Genomic DNA, 21,361 nt, shown 5'->3' with positions numbered 1-21,361 from the left:
TGGAGTACGATATAAACTATTGTGAATGTTAGTGGGTATATTCAGAATACTCATTGTTTTTAGGATAATATTATTCATCAATGAAGACTCCCCCCCAACAAATGTTCTCTGTTTCTGGTAAAAATTAAATTCACTGAGCCTTCTTGTACAGTTAAGTTCAAGCAGGACCCCAGCTAAAAGAAAATGGTAGCAGGGTTTCTTTACATGAATTTATTGCCTATAAAATAACCCAAGTTTCACAGGAAGGTTTATTATTCTGAACAGAGGCATTCTTATTATCTTGGGGTAACTTTAAAGTTTATTGCCATCATGATTGCCTAATATTTTGCAAAAGATAGATCTTGAGTAAATTGTCCTAAATTATATGGGCATTTTAATAGATGTCTTCACTACCATCATAAATCTTAATATGATTTTGCTTTATTCCTAGGGCAAGTGAATAGTTAATTCCTACATGAATGAATTTTTGAATTGGGTTATTACTATATTTTAAATGAAATCATAAACTTTGTCTGAATAACTTATAATTTATAGATTTTACATGGTAATAGGAAATTTGTTGTTTAAGAAACAAATAATACATAGATTAGATTACAGAGCATATTGTGGTATTACAAGTCTTAAGTTTTCATATCAGGATTTTAAAGATTCTGTTTACTGACCTTTGGTTTATGACATCACAGAAGCTTTCAATGAAATTAGAGCCTTGTAATTCTACACAGAGTGCACATTTTCACTGCATAATAAATATAAAACTGTACCTGTATGTTGTTATTGTGCAGTTCAGTGAGAGGAAAAATTGTCCAGATAAAAATTTTGACTGCTTAAATGTATTGAACTGTTTAGCTTATTTTTCTATGAGCTATAAAACTAACCATGAAACTACGCTGGTGAAACTTACCACATACTCAGTTACAAATAATTCTGTTTAAAGCTGATATAAAGCAAAGCATTTGTTACCATGAAAAGCCTATTTGTTGAACAGCCAATAAAGTTCAAAGAGCTTGGTTTTTACAGTCCAACACTTTCTCTATGGAGAAAAGTGTTTACTGCAAACTGCCTTCTTTTTTGCCAATTAGCACCTGCCAGTGACTCAGTTGGAAGACCCCCACCAAGCAAAATGTTTGCTGAGAATTTCTTTCTTGCTGATAAAATGGAAAAGGTTATGTATATTGTGAGGTGTTTTTATTGAAAATGATCCAATGTGGCATTTTAAGAATTAACACTTAATATATAATACATTTTGGTTAAAAAGAAATGAGTTTCTCTTAGTTTTTTCATTAATTTTTTAAAATACTGACAAACTAAAATGTTAGTAAACATTTTAAGAACACTAATGATTTTCTTACAATTTTTTTATGAATGCATTGATTTTTTAATGTTGATCAATAAAACTTTTATAGCTGTGTTACAGTGTATCTAAATATATCAATGTCAACCAATTGGTATCTTGATTGACTAGACTGAGGAATTTTTTCTAAATCCTTTTAAAAATTTACAATTTGATCTCTAAGGAAATAATTTTTTCTTTCACTTGGGTTGGGACTTTTTAGGGAGACCTGTGTTCTTCATTATCACTATAATATAGTAAACAATAGGTGTATGTCCATAGTTACAGAATAGTAATGTTATATAATAAATCATAAATTATAATCATGTTTGATGAGCAAGTTTCAGTGCATATAAACCATGTTTTGTACAATACTTTGAAGTGTTGAACAAAGTTGTTTAATAATGAGTTACTATGTAATTATGTTCCATTTTTAAGGTCACTTTTTACTGGATTTCAGTTTCCATTTCTTATTTAAGAGATGGTTGGATTTCAACTGGAAGACAATCTGGCATTTAGGTGATCTTTTTTTAAAAAAGATTTATTTCTATTTATTTATGCATACAAGAACTGGGCTGTAGGCCAGAGATTGGTGGGGGGTAGTGAGAGGATTCACCAGTGACAGATTAGAGGGCAGAAAAGGTGCACTGACTGAAATACACTGCTGAGGGGAACAGCGGGCACGACAGGAGAGGTCTGCTGTACCATGTGGGTAGCTCCCTGGCCCAGAGATCGAACACGTGCTACAGTGGGGGCCAACAGCTTCAGAGTGCTGAGACTTAATACTTTGCGCCACCAGGGAGGCCCACCTAGGTGATCTTTTTTAAAAGAGATACATAAATCTACCAGATGGAATCAACAAATTTTGGAAATTTTGTAAACTGTAGTATCCAAAGTGATGATTTTTTTAAAAAGTAAATTTAAAGTTGAATGCATTTTCTATGAAAAAGAACTTGTTAGGATTGCCAATTATATGGGTATGTTTCAGTAAAACATACTATTGTAAACATTTTAACCTCTTAATAGCTTATTAAAGATCTCATATTCTGTATCATATATTCAAATATAAAATGCATTATAAAGAACAATATTTATTTAACTTTCACCTAATTAACAGAATATAATCCATTTGTTAAAATTAGCTTCACTAATTTTTTCTTTTTTTTGAAATTCATGTATATGAATTACTACCTGTCTAACAATCTTGCCAAACTATGGGAATGATATAGAGAAATTACTAATATAACCATTGAGGGTTTCGCATGAAAGAAACCAAAAGCAAGTTGGTAATTTTGATGGAAGTGACTTTTCCCCAGATTTTCATTGCAGCAAAAGGAGGTTGATACAGCATATTTTGGAATAAATTTGGGCCAAGGAGGATGTTGAAATTTGAGTCTGCTAGTATGGAATGTTTAGTACATATTCATGCTACCGGAAGTCTACCTATATATTAAATAGTTAGATTCTGCCTATTTTGTAGTATATGTAATAACTTTGTATTTCCATTTTTAGAGTTATCAAAAAAAATTGATATTTTCTGTCCTTATCTCAATAATATATGATTTAATTTACTCAACAAACATTTACTATTATATATTATTCATCATGGTGCACACTAAAAATATAAAAATAAACTACAAGCTCTATTGTCAAATGTTCACATATACTTCAGTATGGAAAATAGTTATCAAGAAGATAAATATAAAATGTTTATGGTCCTCATAATAAAGATATGCACAAGAAGGAGAGAATAAACAAAGACACAGGCATGAGAGATAGCAAAGGTGCTTAAGATACAGTTTATACACCCTATATCTCATGCATTTAATGTGTAAAATTCAAGGACTTTTAGTTTATATATAAATAGATGTACAACCATCACTGAAATCTAATTTGAGATTAGATTTCATTGTAATTTATATTCTTTGAAAGACATTACAAAGCATATTATAAATATTTTAAATTTTCAAATTTTGCAATTTGAAGTAATAATGGAATCACAGTTTGTCAAGCTGCCTAAAAAGCTCTGGTATGAATTACTTGGCCTGTTGAAAAACAATTATAAATGAGACACTAACTTGAAGTTCATTCTCCTTTGGATTAATTCTGACTAGTTAACTTAAAAAATGCGTTTCCAACTTTAGTAACAATCTGTTACTATTGGTCGAATAAAGTGAAGCAACAATAATTAAAGTATAGTACATTTCTTACAGACCTGTATTTAGTGTGTTCATTTTTAGAGATTATTGGGGGATATGTAATATAATACCAAATTCACTTCAAAACTAAGAGTATCCCAACCTCAACAGTGATTTTTTTAAATTGATTTATCAAAATATTTTATCACAACATTTATTTATAGTTTTCTTTTGCAAGATAGTCTCCCTTAATGTAGATGTTTCTGTGTTCATGAAGTAAGCATGACTTCAAATTTATTCAAACTTTGAGGAAGACAAAAACTGAACTGTACTTCAGTTTAGAAAGGCATTTTGGTTACAATTCAAAAATAATGTGAATTTGAACACAAATTTTCAAGGTTTGAATAGCCTTTTAGTGTATCAATCTCATATAATGTGTCACATCTTTCAAATCATATTTTACTTAATGAGGAATTCAGATATAGTTATATTGCTTGCATAAATGCCAAGTGACTCATTTAATGATTCTTAGAAATTCTACTGAGATGTCAAAACTATTCCTAACATCTGGCTTGTCAGTAACAATGAATTAACTAATATATATATATGTACTATAAATATATGTGTTGATATAATGTACTTTGATAAAAAAAATTTGCATTGAGACTATGAAAAGGAAAAACATTTGTATAATAGGAAAAAATGTAATTTGGGAAATTATATTATTAATCAATTCTTGAAAATTTCCTTCCTATGAAATATATCAAACAATGCATTTTAATAACTTCTATATTAAAAATCACAAGTATTTTACAGGAGCCCAAAGCAATGAGAAAATATAATGCACATCTTATAAGAAATTCCAAAACTTATGTATTGAAGCTTGTATCCCATGTACGCCTCTTTGGCAATTATTAATTCCTTCTCTGTTTGAATACCTTCAGTTGTGGTAAAACCTGGGACCCCTGATATGATCTAAATCTTCTTTTTATTAGAAATATGTTCTAGTTGATCCATGATGCTTTCAAAACATGATGCTGAGAACTAATTACTCCATATCAGACCCATTACTCTGAATTTGTTATTCAGTATTAACCAGCATCACTACAACTTTTCTTACTATTATACAAGGGAAAAGAATATATTTACTTTTGCTCTTAATTCTTAGAGAGTTGTGAACATTTCAAGTAGTGTTTTTCAAGATATAATATGCCTATTAAAGGAAAATACAGAATAAACTATGTTCTTGTATCCTGATCTCAAAGTAGTAGTTCTATTCTAAAATGTCACTGAAATAAAGCAATGATAACCCTGAAATCATAGCAATTATTGATAACAACATAGGAAAAACAAACTATAATTTTTCTTCTGTTGGAAAATAAGTCATATTTACCTCCCAATATATGTTTATAAGACTAGCATTTATGTGCAGTATATGGCGATACTGTGAAATAAATCTAATTTTAGTATCTATTGTTCTCTCTACTACTGTTAACAAGTCAACCCAAATGGTGGTGTAGGGAAGGCACGATAATTTTCCTGTTACCTTTCTAGATTCATGTTTGAGACCTACCCCATAACGGAAGATTAACAGGAGAAAAACAGAAGTGTAAGCCACTGATATGAGAGTTAGGAAAAGTGAGAAACTCCCTGAAATAGTCCAAACCACCACCTTAATATTATCTCCAGTTAAAAAACAAAATACGAGTGTATGCAGAGTGGGGTGGGTAGTTATGAGAGGTTACAAAGCAAAACAGCTAACAGGATAAGGTTGTTATGCAGACTTAAGTCAATGTCTTCCTCATTGAAAAGAATTTCTACAATTGTAGTCATCTTTCTCTTCCTGGCACAGAGAGGGGACACCCTTATAAGTGGAAATTTTCCTTATAAATATAACTATCTTTTATAAAAGGAAAAATTCTACTTGCCTTTTGGTGCTTTTCCTATGACCATTGTTTCTTAAAAATTGTGAGCTCAAAATAATCCTTATGCCACAAAGAGATACTTTACAGTATTTTATTCTCTTTTCCTTTGATAGTTTAAAAAAATACCAGCCATTGATTTTTTTTTTCCCATAAATCTATGGTGACTGAGCCCAGGTAGGCAGTTTTTTCTGAGTTTTAATGGGTCGCAGTTAGGCAGTGGTGGGGATCACTTCTGTGTACTGATTCACTTATCTGGTATGTGAGATCAGAAAATGTGAAAAGCACATTCCTCCCTCCCTGGATTGGGTCTATGTGGTCTTTGCACATAGTGGCTGAAGACCCCAGAGCAAGTATCTTGAGAGATGCCAGTAGAAGTTGCATGGCCTAGGGCCTCCCTGGTGGCGTAGGGGTTGAGTCTCAGCACTAACACTGCACCTGCCCTCCCACAGCAAAGTGGCCTGAGTTCGATCCCCAGCCAGTTCGATCACTAGGCAGGGAGCTAACACACATGGTGTAGCAGACCTCTCCTGACTTTCCCACTGCTATACTCAGCAGTGTGTTTCAGTTGATCCATCTTTCTGCTCCCCACTCAGTCTCTAGTGAATCCTCTCACTCTCCGCAACTCTTGCCTACATACCAGTTCTATGCTAATTAATTAATTAAAAGAAATTGAGAGGGGCCTCCCTGGTGGCGCAAGGGTTAAGACTCAACCTATTAAGCTATCCGCAGCCACTGCAGCAAGAGTTCAATTCCTGGCCAGCCAGGGAGCAACCCACATGGTGCAGCAGACCTCTCCTGACTGGCCCTGCTGCTCCCTTTGGTCAGTCTGCCTGTTCTGTTCCCTACTCTGTCTCTGGTGACTCCTCTTACTCCCCGCATCTATGCCCTGTACCCCAGCTCTTGTATGCATAAATAAATAAATCTTTACAAAAAAAAAAAGAAATTGAGAAATATTTAAATAAAAAAAGAAGTAACATGGCCTATTCTAACTTTGCCTCAGAAGTCACAGCACTACCAGGTCGCTCATGTTCCACTCTATTTGTAAAGATAATTACAAAGCCCCGCACAATTTCAAGGAGATGAAATATAAGCTCTAATTTATGATAGAAAATTTGCCAAAGAATTTGTGGATATGTTTTAAAATCACTATGTATTTATATCTGTGTTTGTCTTTATCTTTACATACCTTTTCCTAGGCACACGCAGTTTTAGTCTAGAAACAGCACTTCTGGTTGTACAAATCAAAGGTCATATGGTTTCATTTAGATTTATTGTCTTAATTGTCTGCAAAACATTTTGGCTTGTGCTCTTCTGTGACTATTTAAAAGAGTTACTGGCACTATGGTGATGTACATGGGTGAGTTGGTGGTGGGAATTTCACGGGTACTGTAACGGAGATGAGAAAGCATACATTGTGCAGAAATGAAGAATGATGGAAAAAACATATAAAATTTTAAAAAAAGTTACTATGTATACCTTTGTGCACAGGTGCCTTGGGCAAGTATGTATTTTGGTTATTAACAATGTTTGTAACAATAATTTTCTGCTTATACTTTCCAAGTGTTATGTAAAATCTAAGGAAATCTACTTAGAAAGTACTAACAGAATATTTTTTCTGTTGAAAATAGTATTGACCAACAGAGGCAAGAGAAAATTAATATACTTTGTCTTAGTGAAAAGAACAAATTTATAACATGTTTGATTCACAGAACAGAATCCTTACCCTTGTGTTGAATAACGCTTGTCAAGTGTGAAAATGACATGCAGCTATTTCCTTAAGTACGTGATTATAATGGCCAATTAGAGCACTAATTTCAAAGATTTGGATCAGTGATTTCAAAGCTTTTTGAAGTATTGCTTTAATATATTGCACTTCTAACATCTTCCATTTGCAATTTTTCTGTATTTAGAATTAAATAAATAATTTGCGATCCCTCAAATAAAGAACTGATAAGTAGAAAAAGATGTTACTTAAGTATGGAATTGTATTTGATTTCATATTAAGCTTTTATTTGGGTCAGTTAGACTCCAGGAGATTATATGGGGAAAATAGTAATAAATCTACTTTTGTTGCATTCATGCAGTTACTAATCAAGGAGCTAAGAAATGGCCTCCCAAGATGCTTAGAATAGGCCTCCTCAAGATGTGCCTCTTTGGCATGATTTAAAATTATGAACAATTAAGATTCTGCAGACTCAGGAGAAACTTTTACCTCTCTCTTAAAAATACCCAGGTGAAAATTTGGGTTATTTCCAGAAAAAATCTTTTCTGTTGGAGAAATCCCTATATTGCATGGCAAACATGTAGTTACAAAGCATCCAGCCTTTGTCATGTGATCCTGTCCTTGTCATGTGAGTCCCCTCCTTGCCCTTGAAGTCCCAGACACCGATCCCACTCCTTAGCTCAGGAAATACGAAACAAGCTCCCAAAAGCAAAAGTCCACTCCCAAACTAACTGCATTTTTTCTGCCTATAGCCTAGCTATTAACCAATTCTAACTGGTGTCTGTTGTTGTTTTTCAGTCTTGCTGGTTAAATTAGATCATATATGAATTCCTTTGTTAAAATACCAGGACTACTTACCTTCCTAAGTAATTTTGTTTCTCCAAATAAAGAAAAGCTAGCAATCAGGGTCTAGCCCTTGTCTATGAGGTGTCAATGCATCTGAAGGATTTGACTACCAGCACATGTGTGAACAAGACCCCTCTCACTGATGATCTTCTGTCAACTCTGCATTTCTGTTCCCATTGTCTGCTTCAATCAATGACTTTCACCAAACCCATGTACCCATGCTCCACACCATTGTTCAGTTAATGAAATTCAACTCTTTTTTTCTCCCGAGTCCACTTCCCAAAATATGATATAAGCTCCTTTCCCATTCAAGGAAACACTTAGAAGTCTTGGACACTTGTCTCCTGCTAAACTGGTTTTGCATTAAAGTCCTTTCCTTTCCTAAACCCTGGTGTCATTTTTATTTTATTTACTTATTTTTTTGGCATTTATCCACACTGAGTAAACAAGTCCTTGAATTTTGGGCAACATACAAACACTCACTCCCCTCATTGAAGTTGAAAACCTCATTCTTCATATAGATTCATTATATGTAAATAATGAAATTGAGCTTTTTCTCCTGCAGATCTGTTGCTGGTTTTTTGTTTTGTTTTGTTTTGTTTTTAAGATTCATTTATTTATACAAGAACTGGGGTATAGTCAGAGGTGCAGGAGGGTGAGAGAATTCACTAGAGACAGCGGGGAGCAGAGCAAGCAGATGGATCCAAGACACTGGTGAGGGGAGAAGTGGGTGAGGCAGGAGAGGTCTGCCGCGCCATGTGGGATTCTCCCTGGCTGGCCGAGAATCGAACCCACACTGCAGAGACTGCGGACAGCTTCACAGCACAGCGCTCAACTCGCTATGCCACTGAGGAGGCCCTGTTGCTGTTTTGATTACTCAACAAGCCCTAGAAGAACTGAGAGGGACAGAAGGAAATTTACCCTCTTCCCCAACACTAACACAATTAAAATTGTGGAGACTTCAAAAGAATATTTTAAAAAATGGGCTTTTTTAAAAATAGCTAAATAATTACTCCAGTTTCTCTTAAATGTAAGGTCTACCCTTGTATTAATGTTATTATCAAAACAAAAAAAAATCAAATATTTGGGAATAAATCTAACAAAAGAGGTAAAGGTCCTATACAAAGAAAACTATAAAACACTGTTAAAAGAAATAGAAGACACAAAGAAATGGAAAGACATCCCCTGCTCATGAATTGGAAGAATAAACATTATTAAAATGGCTATCCTACCAAAAGCAATATACAGATTCAATCCTATTCCAATCAAAATTTCAATGTCATTCTTCAAAGAAATAGAACAATTATTGATGAAATTCATATGGAATCACCAAAAACCCCAAATAGCCAAAGCGCTCCTGAGAAAAAAAGAAGGGAATGGAGGTATCACACTCCCAGACTTCAAACTATACTACAAAGCCATAATCATCAAAACTGCATGGTATTGGAACAAGAACAGACATACAGACCAATGGAATCAAATAGAAAATCCAGAAATAAACCCACAGATTTATGGTCAACTAATCTTTGACAAAGGAGCAAAGACTATGCATTGGAGCAAAGAAAGTTTGTTCAATAAATGGTGCTGGGAAAACTGGGTCGCTACATGCAAAAGAATGAAGCTTGACCACTACCTCACACCATACACAAAAATCAACTCAAAATGGATTAAAGAACTAGACATAAGACCTGAAACCATAAAATACATAGAAGGAAATATAGGTGAAACACTACGTGATATGCACATCAAAGACATCTTTACAGACACATCACCCAAAGCAGTGATAGTGAAGGCAAAGATAAACAGCTGGGACTACATCAAATTAAAGAGCTTCTGCACAGCAAAAGAGACAATAACAGAAACAAATGAAACCCCACCGACTGGGAGAACATTTTTGCACCCAACACTAATGATAAAGGACTGATCACAAAAATCTGCAAAGAGCTGATGAGACTCAACAACAACAAAGAAAATAATCCAGTCAAAAAATGGGCAGAAGAGCTAAAAAGAAACTTCTCTGAAGAGGAAATGCAAATGGCCAACAGGCATATTAAAAAATGTTCAACATCACTTGTCATCAGGGAAATGCAAATCAAAACTACCATGAGATACCATCTTACACCAGTGAGAATGGCACATATTAAAAAAACTAGCATCAACAAATGTTGACGAGGATGTGGAGAAAAAGGAACTCTTCTGCACTGTTGGTGGGAGTGCAAACTGGTCCAACCACTATGGAGAGCTGTGAGGAGATTTCTGGACCTACTAAACATAGAGCTTCCATATGATCCAGCAATTCCACTCCTAGGTATTTACCCAAAGGACACAGAAACATCAATTCCAAAGAGCACCTGCACCCCTATGTTTATAGCAGCACTGTTTACAATAGCTAAGCTTTGGAAACAACCCAAATGCCCAAAAATAGATGACTGGATCAAGAAGATGTGGTACATATACGCCATGGAATATTACTCAGCATTCAAAAAAGATAAACACATGCAATTTGCAGCAACATGGATGGCGCTGGAAGGGATCATGCTCAGCGAAATAAGCCAGAAAGAAAAAGAAAAATACCAGATGGTCTCACTCATAGCAGGAATCTAGAAAACTTAAATAAGGGACCAGGAAAATGAATAACTATAAGAAAGTGAAAATCAAAATAAACAAAAAACTATGAACCAGAGACACTTTTGGGGGGTGGGGGGCAGGAGGGGAGGGATTGGGGTCAGAATGGGGGGGTTGCAATTGTATGGGGAATATAAAAATGAAATTTATTATTTAAAAAAAAAAAACATAGTGAGAGAAAAAAAGAAAGGGGTGGAAAGATTTTTCCTCTTTACCCATGCAGTCTAGAACTATATGAGTAGTTACAGGGAGGACAAATATATTTCCCTTTACCAGAGAGACATGCTCCTGACTTCAACCCTTCATGTCTTCCTGCACCCCTATTTCCATGTGCAAAGCACTCCAACTCCTGTTGTAGTGTGAACCTGACTTAACGGTGTGTGTGTTGGGGGGGCCTTCTGGGCACTCAGGGAGAAGCTGAGCAGCCATCGTAGACTTAAAACACTGAACACCAGTCTCTTCTTCCAGCTTTAGCACTTTGGCAGGAGCACGATCCTTGAGAGACAATGGCAGTCACCATGTTGTCATCATGGTGGATTAAGCTCTGGCGAGTTTTGGTTCTTTCCTTCTGATTCAGCCCTTTGGGCCCTGCACAAACTCTTGAGCCTTTTGCTTGTGTTTCCTGCTTTACTTATTCTCCTAGTGGTTCTGTTCTTGGGCCTTGACTGCTTTGCTTTGGACACTACTGCTGGCTGAACTTTGCCCACAGGAGATCAATGATTTCAGAGTTCAATAGGGAGTTTATATTTTGAATCCCTTCTCTTCCAACTCCTCTTCTCCCTCTCGCTATTCTCTTTTACTCTTACACCAATTAAAAACCTTTGAGCACACTAGAGTTGCTTACTTTTTTTTAATGCATATTTGTGGACACAACCCCTAGAAAGGGCAACACAGGGATCCTGGGGCCTCCCCTAGTGGTGCAGAGGTTGAGGGCTGATCTGCGATGCTGTCCGCAGCCTCTGCAGTGCCAGTTCGATCCCTGGCCACGGGCAAGGGTCCCACATGGCGCTCAGACCTCTCCTGCCACCCGCTGCTCCCCTCAGCAGTGTGCTTCGGTCTTTCTGCCTGTTCTGCTCTCCGCTCTGGTTCTGGTGAATTCTCTCACCCTCCCGCACTTCTGACTGTACCCAGTGCTTGTATGAATAAATAAATCTTAAAAAAAAACAAAATAATATGGGATATTTTGGCATCTTTTGGCATCTTTTGGTTTTCCTGGTATCAAAAACAAACATTTAATAACATGTATACATGCTGTATTTATGGGAAAGACCAAGAAAATTCAGTAACTCCTGAAATGGCCAAAGCCATTCCCTTAAATACTGTCTGTAACTAAAGACAAAAGATGTTGGGGGAGAAGGGGAAAAACCAGCTAAGGGAGGTTACCAGAAAGGCACAGTAAACAAAGGTTGTCATGCAGATGTAAGTCATGACCTTTTTCTATGATAAGAGAGTTTCTAGAGATTGAGTCATCCTCTATTTCCTGGTACAGACAGGAGACACCTTTACAAATATTTTCCTTTTAATGTAAATGCCTCTATGACAGGGTAACTTCAAGCTGGTTTTCCTATGTCTGATGTTTCTTCTCTCTCTCTCTCTCTCTCTCTGTGGTGTGTGTGTGTGTGTGTGTGTGTGTGTGTGTTTGTCAAATGGAACTATTCCTTAGTCCTAATATTCATATTTCATAGTTAAGGGATATAGGTCAGTGACAAACTTTTTGGTCAAGCCAAAAAGCCCTTTGTGTTTCTTTGCACTCTGAACTCGTAAAGATCACAGCCTTCCTCATGTCCTCAAAATCTTTCATGGAATCATAATTTCTATAGAAATCTGTGTATGCCTTCTTTCTTGGTTTAGTCATAGCAAACTTACATAAAGTGGCAATACCTTGGGGTACAATGAATTCTTCAGCAATATGAAGTCACAGGGCCACCTTGGTGGTGCAAGGGGTTAAGTCGCAGCACTGTGAAGCCTTCACCAGCCTCTGCAGTAGGAGTTCGATTCCCGGCCAGCGAGGGAGCTACCCATGTGGTGCAGCAGACCTCTCCTGTCTCACCCGCTGCTCCCCTCAGCAGTGTACTTCACTCAATCCGCCTGTTCTGCTCCCCACTCTGTCTCTGGTGAATCCTCTCCTCACCGCACCCTGGGCCTATACCCCAGTTCTGTGTGCATAAATAAATAAATCTTAAAAAAAAAATGAAATCACAGACATTTTGCCAGAAGGCCTCTCATATGAGGTTTTGATCCATAAGTCACAGCACTAGCAGGCACCCCGAAGGGAACCCCGGGGCCCCCAAATCTGCACAGTCTAAATAGATCTTCCTTAGTGTATAAGACCTTTACTAGAAAAGAAGAAAAGAATTTAGTTATCCAATGAAGCACCCTCATAGGTAAATGCCCAGCCAAACAGGGTTGGCCCATAGGGGGGCCAATGAGGCCCAAAAGCTTGTCACAGTCTAAGGCACCTTCTGAAGGGAAACACAGGAAAGAGGAAGAAGGGGCCAGTGAAGTCTGGAAGGAAAGCAGCAAATCAAAATACACGTGAAGATAAAGGCTGCCACTGTCAGCCTCCCCACACGTCTCTAATCCACATCTCTTCTAAGTGTCTCCTTCCACGTCCCCAAGTTCCTGGTACAAGTCCAAGGCCTAGAAACAAGCACAGCTTCTTTACATGTTTCTCTTGTCCACAGGTCTCCTCCAAATCTTCTTTTGTTTCCTAGTCTTCTCTCTCCCTTGCTCTTTCTAGTTTTACCTTGCAGATAAGTGTCACCCTTCCACAGGTGAGCCAGGGAGCCTGGAACCTCCCCTTTTTAAGATTACACTGTTATAATGGTAGTTATTCTCCTCAAAACTGATGTTCTTCCATACTGGAAGAGAAACAGTGTTCCAACTGTGTGGAGGTTCAGGAGATGTTTGCTGTTTCATAAAAAATAATAACTAGTACAAAATTATTCTTGTGCCAAAGAAACATATTTTGGAGTAGTATATTTTGCTTCCCTACATAGTTTATTATCAGTATGTAAGGTATTTTATTTTTAAAAATGTTTATCTATTTATGCATACAAGAACTGGGGTATAAGCCAGAGGTGCAGTGGGGTGAGAGGATTCACCAGAGACAGAGTGAGAAGCAGGCAGAGGTACTGAAATACACTGCTGAGGGGAGCAGTGGGTGAGTCAGGAGAGGTCTGCTGTGCCATGTGGGTAGCTCCCTGGCCAGGGTTTGAACTCGTGCTACAGTGGTTGCTGACAGCTTCATGGTGCTGAGACTTTAACCCCTGCATCACCAGAGAGGCCCTGAGTAAGGTATTTTTAATGAGGAAAAAAAAATCCTGTAAATCTAAAGAATTTAGGTGAGAGAAGTGCTTTGTACAGAGGTAGTATTGTAGTGTGGTTTTGTGTAGGGATGGGGTAGAGAGACGTTGTGTGTAGAGTGAGAGAGTGAGAGAGAGAATCTAATGTGATCTTTGTTGAAAATATGAAAACAATCTTTGGTCTAAATCTTCAGTCAAGGGTCTGACTTATCAGTAGCACCACATAAGAAGAAGCACAGAACCTCATAATGTGGCCTCAGCCAGTTGGCCCCCTTGAGACTGCCTAGACACAGACCACACGCTGTCTTTATGCTGCAGCTGGACCCTCAGTCTGGAGCTTGCCGGTCACACTCATCACCGGCACTGACCTCTGAGATTTCTCAGCCCCATGTGGTATACTCCAATAGCATTATATTCCACCTTCTCACTTTCCATAAATTATACTTATTAATTTGTGATTAGTTGATTAACCTAAGATTATAAACTTCACCAGTGAAATCATCTTTTTTTTTAACATTTCATTATAAGCTTATGTACCCGACATGTGTCTCAAATAGAGTAGGTACTGAATATTATTTGAATTAAAGGATTAGTATTTCTCAGATAATAGTAACCTTAGAGGAAAAATAGAGCTCATCTTCTTAATGCATTAATTTTTTCCTATGAAAAACAACTTAAAACATTACATTTATAGAGTATAAAGTTATGTCATAAAGTAGTGTTAAAAAACCAACTCACCTGAATAAATTTAGAGCTCTAATGATCTTTATTAAACTATTCATGAATTGGCAGCATTTCACCTAGCAATTAGAAAGGCACTATAAAGAGTTGTATAAAATGAAACGATTTTAAATTGGAAAGAAAGTGGGACAAAAAAAAAATTATTTCATGGAAAGCCACCTTCCTTAGGGTAAGTAAGGGGATCTTATCACACAGATGACCTCACCAGTACAACCAGGAAATTCTAGATTGATTGGTTTAAAATTTGAAACTCCACATATGGGAGCGGTTGAAACTGCAGTTAGATTAGTCATGGTGAGGGTTGGCATAAAGAGCTGCAATTTGGGCCTGTTATCTTCTCGAGTAGGCTGCAAAAAACCAATGAATAAAAAAGGAAAGAAGGAAGAAAGAGAGGGAAGAGGAAGAGAGGAATGAAAACTTAAAATACTTACATTCTATACTTGAGTAAATCTTCCTTCTCCTGTTCTCTCACTCTAAATTCTATTGCTTTTTTTTTTTAATTTATTTATGCATTCAAGAACTATGGTGTAGGACAGAGGTACAGGGGATGAGAGGATTCACCAGAGATGGAGCGGGAAGCAGAACAGGCAGACTGACTGAAATTCACTGCTGAGGGGAGCAGCAGGCAAGACAGGAGAGGTCTGCCATGCCATATGGGTTGCTCCCCGGCCAGGGATTGAACTCGTGCTGCAGTGGCTGCAGATAGCTTCACAGTGCTGACACTTAACCCCCTGCACCACTAGGGAGACCCCCACTCTAAATTCTTATCTCCTACCTTTTTGGCATAAGGTGGCTTTGCAACTTGGAACAAGATAGCCAGTGAAGTTAGCCTGCCATTCTCTCACAGAGACTCAGGGATGGGGTATTACCTTAAAAAAACAAAAAATTACTTTGTCATTTGTTTAGAAAACTTTGTTAGCAGTTAAATGAGGGTACCCAGGGACCCCAAACTGCTAACAGGTGCATGCTCTGAAAGGGATCTGGAATATCCAGTGCCCAAAGACAAAGGAAGCAGACTCTTAGTGTAAAAAATGTTTCATAGAATTAGCGTGCATAAAAAGAGAAGAAAGAATATTCCTAATAACAGTTTCCCAATAACCCCACCACCCCCAATTACCCACCCCCTCATGGGCAAATGTTCAGCCAAAAGACTTGGTCAAAAGTGGGGCCACTGGAGTTTGAAAGCTTGCTACAAGTTTAAGGCACCTTCTGGTGTGGGATCACAGAACTATGGCAGGTTCCAGAGAATTGGGACCAAAGAAAAGATTCAGTATTCAAAATGGACCAAATACTCCACCATGAAGTGCGGACAACAGCTGCCACTATCTCTGTCAAAGACTAGGAACAACCTCCCCACATGTCTCTCATCCACATGTCTCTTCCAAGTACGTTTTCCAAATGTCTCTCTTTACATGTCTCTCCTCCACATATCGCCTCCAATCTCTCTCCCAGCGGTACCAGGGTAAAAGTCAATGAAACACACAGGAGTGAGATGGCCTGCCTAACTTATCACAATGAAGGTTCACTTGACCACTCAGCTCTGCCCCTGCCCCTAGTTTCCTCTAGCTCCCCCATGCAGAAAGTCTGGTTTATGGCAAGTTGGAACTTGTAATTCAGGGTGGCAGCATGTAATAGGGGACAGGGAAAATGGCACCTCCTCTAACCTCAGTGTATCTATAACAAATACACAGGGGCCTCCCTAGTGGCACAGGTGGTTGAATGCAATGCTGTGAAGCTGTCCGCAGCCTCTGCAGAGCCAGTTCAATCTCGGTCAGCCTCAGAGCAACCCAAGTGGTGAGCAGACCTCTCCTGTCTCTCCTGCTGCTCCCCTCAGCAGTGTACTTCGTCAGTCTGCCTGCTCTGTTCCCCACTCTGTCTCTGCTGAATCCTCTCACCCTCCCACGCATCTGGCCTGTACCCCAGTTCTTGTATAAATAAAAAAAAAATAAAATCGTTAAAAAATACAAAGAATTTGGGGAGCACAACTTCACACCTCCATATGTGCACATGCTTTACTTACTGTCCATGAAAACTCCACTGAGCTGTTCTATGCCCTTCCTTCCTTCCCTGCCCCGTCCTCCCTGCCACAGCCCCTGTTCCCTCTGGTAATTAGTACATTTTTCACAGGCTAAAAATTATTTTTGCTGTGTTTTTCCAGTTTGTTTTCCTTGGTTTTTATATTTCACAAATGAGTGAAACCGTCTGATAACTGCAACTGTCTTTCGCTTTCTGACTGATTTCACTGAGCCTATCTTCCTTGATGATTATATTTCAAAAAGACTGAGACTTAAGAAAGCTTTTCCTGGACTGTAAAATGGGAGAAGAGGCTTAAAAGATTTACATGGCAAAGGGGCAGTTACATAATTTATAACTACAAGTTTCCTAAAGTAAATTCTCTAAGAAAAGGACAGTCAGGAGCCTAGAGTCAGGAAAAAATACTTCTAAAATTTAGTCAAGGTGAAAGAAATTTTAAGGCTATCTTGATCCCTTTTGATGGTGAATTTTCTTAGGCCTAAATGTATTTTCTTGGGTATAAGTCCTCATCCCAAGCATGTCTGCTCTTCAATAAGCAAAGGACAGAAAGGAAATAATAAACTTCTCTCTGGAAACAGCATATCTGCTGCCATGGCTGCTCTTGTCTGGAGTCACAGTGCTTCATCTCCTCCCAGTTATAGTTTTTACCCTGATCAAAGCTATTTATCTCTTGCTCCAGAACTGCTGGCCCTTTACAGCTTAGTTTAAGGGAAGGGTTATTTGGGGTTTAGTGGAGAAACCTACAGGGCACCAGTGAATTCTGGTAACACCCCTTGGGGCTGCCGGATCTCAGCACCACTTTGCTGAAGTCCTGCTTACCAGAGCTAATAAGGGAGCTCCTCAAACCAGGGACAACTGACCTAACCACTGAATCCTGCAGCTGTCTCCTTCAAGTCTGAAAGTTTCCCAACTCAGGCGCCTCTAAACGTAAGCACCTGGCCTTTCAGCCAAGTTTTTCTGCCATGGACAGCCTCAGCAAGATTTGACTGGAAGTTGTGTCCTGGGACTGGGGAGGACATCTCAGCTGTGCAGCATTAAGAGGGTTCAGTCCATTCCTGAGTTACTAGAGGCAACTGATCTTCCTGCTGCTGGGGCAACCATGACTTTGTAGTGTTTGTGCAGCTTGGCAGAACAGGGCTCATAGTTTCCTGTGCTCTCTGTGTGAAAACAGTAGCTGGCAGCAGCCAGAGGGCTTGTGTGTTTCTCTTAGTTATCCATTTTCTGAGTAAGCCAAGAGAGGCATTCACGCCTAACCAGCAAGTGAAACCACGCAAACAGTGAAGTCCTGGGAACTTGACTTTACTCTGCCTTGAGCTTCTTGCTCAATATTATTGATCTAACCTCCCTGCCAGGAGGTGCTAGTGAAAACAGAAAACTACAATGAAATCATTCCTTGTCCAGCAATCTCCCATACTCACTGCATTTTTGCAGAAGCCTTCCCCTTTCCAGCCCTATGTTCCCTATAAACGTTACTATATATGATCAGAGGTCAAGGGTGTTTCCATATTTCTTCATCTTGCTTTTAGTCATATAAGAGAGGTAGATTTTATAATACCCAGTTACTACTAGATCTACTTTGAAGATTTCTTATTTTGTAGGTAACAGAAAGTGGTGAGCTGTATGGCATTCTTATCCCTTACACAGAGAAAGTCCACCCTGTTGGTGTAGAGGTATAAAACTCTGCCATACTTTGGCAAAGGTAGATTTCATGGGAGGAGCGCTCAAGATTGGCCGCAGCTGCTTTTTGAAAAAATAAAAAAAAGATATTGATATAAGCTCTCTGTGTGGGCGTCTCTGTCACTATCCTGGAAAAAAAGAATCTTGTCTCTTTACCTTGGAGAAGGCAGAATTTGAATCTGCAAATCTTTGTTTTCTGTTTCTTCCTTGGCAAACTCTGTAACTGACCATTCCCTTTCCTCCCACTCCTATGCATGTGCCCTGTCCTTCTGCTCCCCACCTTCACCAACAACCTTGTCTTAGCTAAAGCATTTAAAACGACATCTAAAGCTACGTGGTGTGAGTTATTCGGTTATGCTGGCTGTCTCTCATGTACGCAAAAGGTATATGTGTTATTAAACTTTTTCTTAACTTTTTCTCTTATCAATCTATTTGATGTTTGTATGATTACTTGTCAGCCTAGAAGAACCCAGAGAGATATGGGATGCTTTCTTTTGCACGCTGACATTAGTATATGAAGAGTTGAATTCTGCTAGAAATATCTGAAGCAAAAAATAATCAAGTATAGGTGTACCTTGATAAAATTTCTTTATTATATCTCTAGTCATGCCAGAGAGGTCCAATATTGAAAGAGAATAGAGACCAAAAGGACAAAATAATTCAAAAAGGCTTAAAAGACTACTGATTTGCCAGGTTTTCTTAGCTTCCACCTCAGTTTTGCAAAAAGCTTCCTCTAGGCCCCAGCAGCCCTGCACACAAATATAAGGAACCCAGGTCAGATACTCTACTATAACTTCAATTCATAAAATGCAGGCTGGCAGTAACCTTTATTGAAAAACTCAAAGAAAGGTCAAAATAGAAGAAAAGGTGTAGACCATATTCTTCTTCTTCTTCTTTTGCATATCAAGTTTATTGTATGCTTCCAAATTACTTTCCATACATGGCTAATTTAACTTGCACTGTTTTCTTCATGTCTACTCTAATTTTGATAGCATCATCAATTTTAAATTACATTTTTTTGTTTTTACTGAGACAGTATTGGTTTACAACATAGTATATGATTTAGGGGTACAGATTCTCACCCATTTTAATCTATGTTATCACACTACACACACCACCAAAGCACCAGTTTATCCTACACTATAATCCACTGGGCAACCACCCTCTTTTCTAGTAGCTTCAGTTCTTCAGTGAGATTTACAAGGTTTGTTTTGGTTTAGTTTTATCTGTTCTTTCCTTTATTTCTTTGTAGTCTACATCAGAGTGAAATGATCTAATATTTGTTTTCTCCTTATTTCACTTAGCATGATCTTCTCTAGTTCTATTCATGTTGCTGCAAATGGCAAGATTTCATCTTTTTTTTTTTTTTAATAGCTGATACTTTTCCATTGTGTATATACTTATATGCCACATCTCCTTATTCACTCATCTGTTGCTGAGTACTTAGGTTGTTTCAATAGTATGGTTATTGTAAATAGTGCTGCAATGAACAGGAGTAGAAACATTCCTTTGAATTACTGTTTTCATATTTTTGAGATAGATTTATGGGAGAGGTACTGTTGGATCATATGGTAGATCTATTTTTAAAGTATTTAGAAGCCTCCATAGTGTTTTCCATAGGGAGTGGACTAGCCTACATTCCCACTAACTATATATGCATCAATTTTTCTCCACACCCTCATTAATATTTGTTATTTCTGTAGAGCATATTATTTTTTTTAAAGATTTATTTATTTATGCCTACAAGAGCTGGGGTGCAGGCCAGAGATGCAGGGGAAATCAATAATTGTTCATGATATTAAACAACATAAAACATTTTAACAAGTATAAATGAAGTCACAACATATTTTGATAGGCAGACCTCAAAATATAATTTGGGTGAAAAAAGCAAATTGTAAACATTTGTTTATATAAATTTAAAAATGCACCGAACAGTGTTATACATTTATGGGTATATAATCAGACCTTCAAGATAAAAGTATGACTAGAAAGGATATATGTAAATTTATGGTAGTGATTATCTTAAAAAAGAAAGGTAGTGGATAAGGTATTTGCTTTCAGCAGAATCTCAAGCATTTCAAACAATTATATGACTGAAGTATGGCAAAATTTTAATGTGTGTGCTAAATTGCTGGGATGAAGACATGAATATTCTCTATTATTCTTTGTAACTTTTGGCTTTGAAATATTTCATAATAAGACTTTTTAAAGTTGGAAATGGTCAATTATGACATTTCTTGCTCAAAGTCAAGTAAGATTAGAAATGCAACTTTGATCATTAGCTTTTGACAGAGACTGCTTTCAAACTTTAGTATGCATCATGAACACCTGGAGGACATGCTAAAACATAAATTATTGGGACCAGAGTTTCTGAACAAATAAGTCTGAAAAAAATAAGCTTCAAGAATGTGTACTTCTGACAAGATCTTTGATGATATTGAACTTACTGGTTTGGGAACCACATGTTGAGAACCATTGGTGAATGTTATAGGAAACATTAATAAAAGCCTTTTCAAGAGTGAATCAAAAGAATATATGTGTACTGCTTTCTGAAACAATGAGCACATTTTTATACCACTGTTAAAACTAACAAATGACAGTAGAAAACTATGAAATCATTGCATTAAATATATATTTTGAGTATAGAATCAGAATTCACTTATGATATAGGACACTATTGATATGGATGACATGAATGGATTATACTGTTTAATACTTGATAGAAGACAAACAAATGAACTAAGTAACAATAAAAAATAAATGATCTGACAATAAGACTAAGTTTGTGGTTACTAGAAGGCACAGATGAAGGGGGATGGATAAATTAGATGAAAGGAGTCAAACTGTATAATGAAAGATGAAATTAGACATTTAGTGATGAACTTATTATACTATGTACATTGCCACATTATATATGCTACAATAATACAATGCTGATTTATAATGGTATACACATTATAACCTGTTATAAATCAACGTTACTTCAATAAAAAGTTAAACTAAATATTTAAAAACAA

At 37.3% G+C, this 21,361-nt stretch overlaps 1 protein-coding gene across 4 annotated transcripts in view; it reads right to left on the bottom strand.

Annotated features, from left to right (window-relative positions):
• The window catches only part of SEMA3E (semaphorin 3E), a 391,299-nt gene that overhangs the window by 261,335 nt on the left and 108,603 nt on the right, over nucleotides 1-21,361 (bottom strand). Inside the window, exon 1 of one of the 4 annotated variants that reach the window (XM_054692489.1) lies at nucleotides 15,409-15,424. The exons of the other annotated variants lie outside the window; for them this stretch is intronic. The gene's annotated coding sequence lies outside the window, so the exon portion shown is untranslated. Of the gene's footprint in view, nucleotides 1-15,408; nucleotides 15,425-21,361 lie in introns of those variants that run through there. 4 annotated transcript variants of the gene reach the window in all.

The sequence above is a fragment of the Talpa occidentalis genome, unplaced genomic scaffold (genome assembly GCF_014898055.3).
Source record: "Talpa occidentalis isolate TD23 unplaced genomic scaffold, MPIMG_talOcc4v2.1, whole genome shotgun sequence".
NCBI lineage: Eukaryota > Metazoa > Chordata > Mammalia > Eulipotyphla > Talpidae > Talpa > Talpa occidentalis.
The sequence above is the reverse complement of the archived record's forward strand: the minus strand, read 5'-3'. Positions and strand labels throughout refer to the sequence as shown.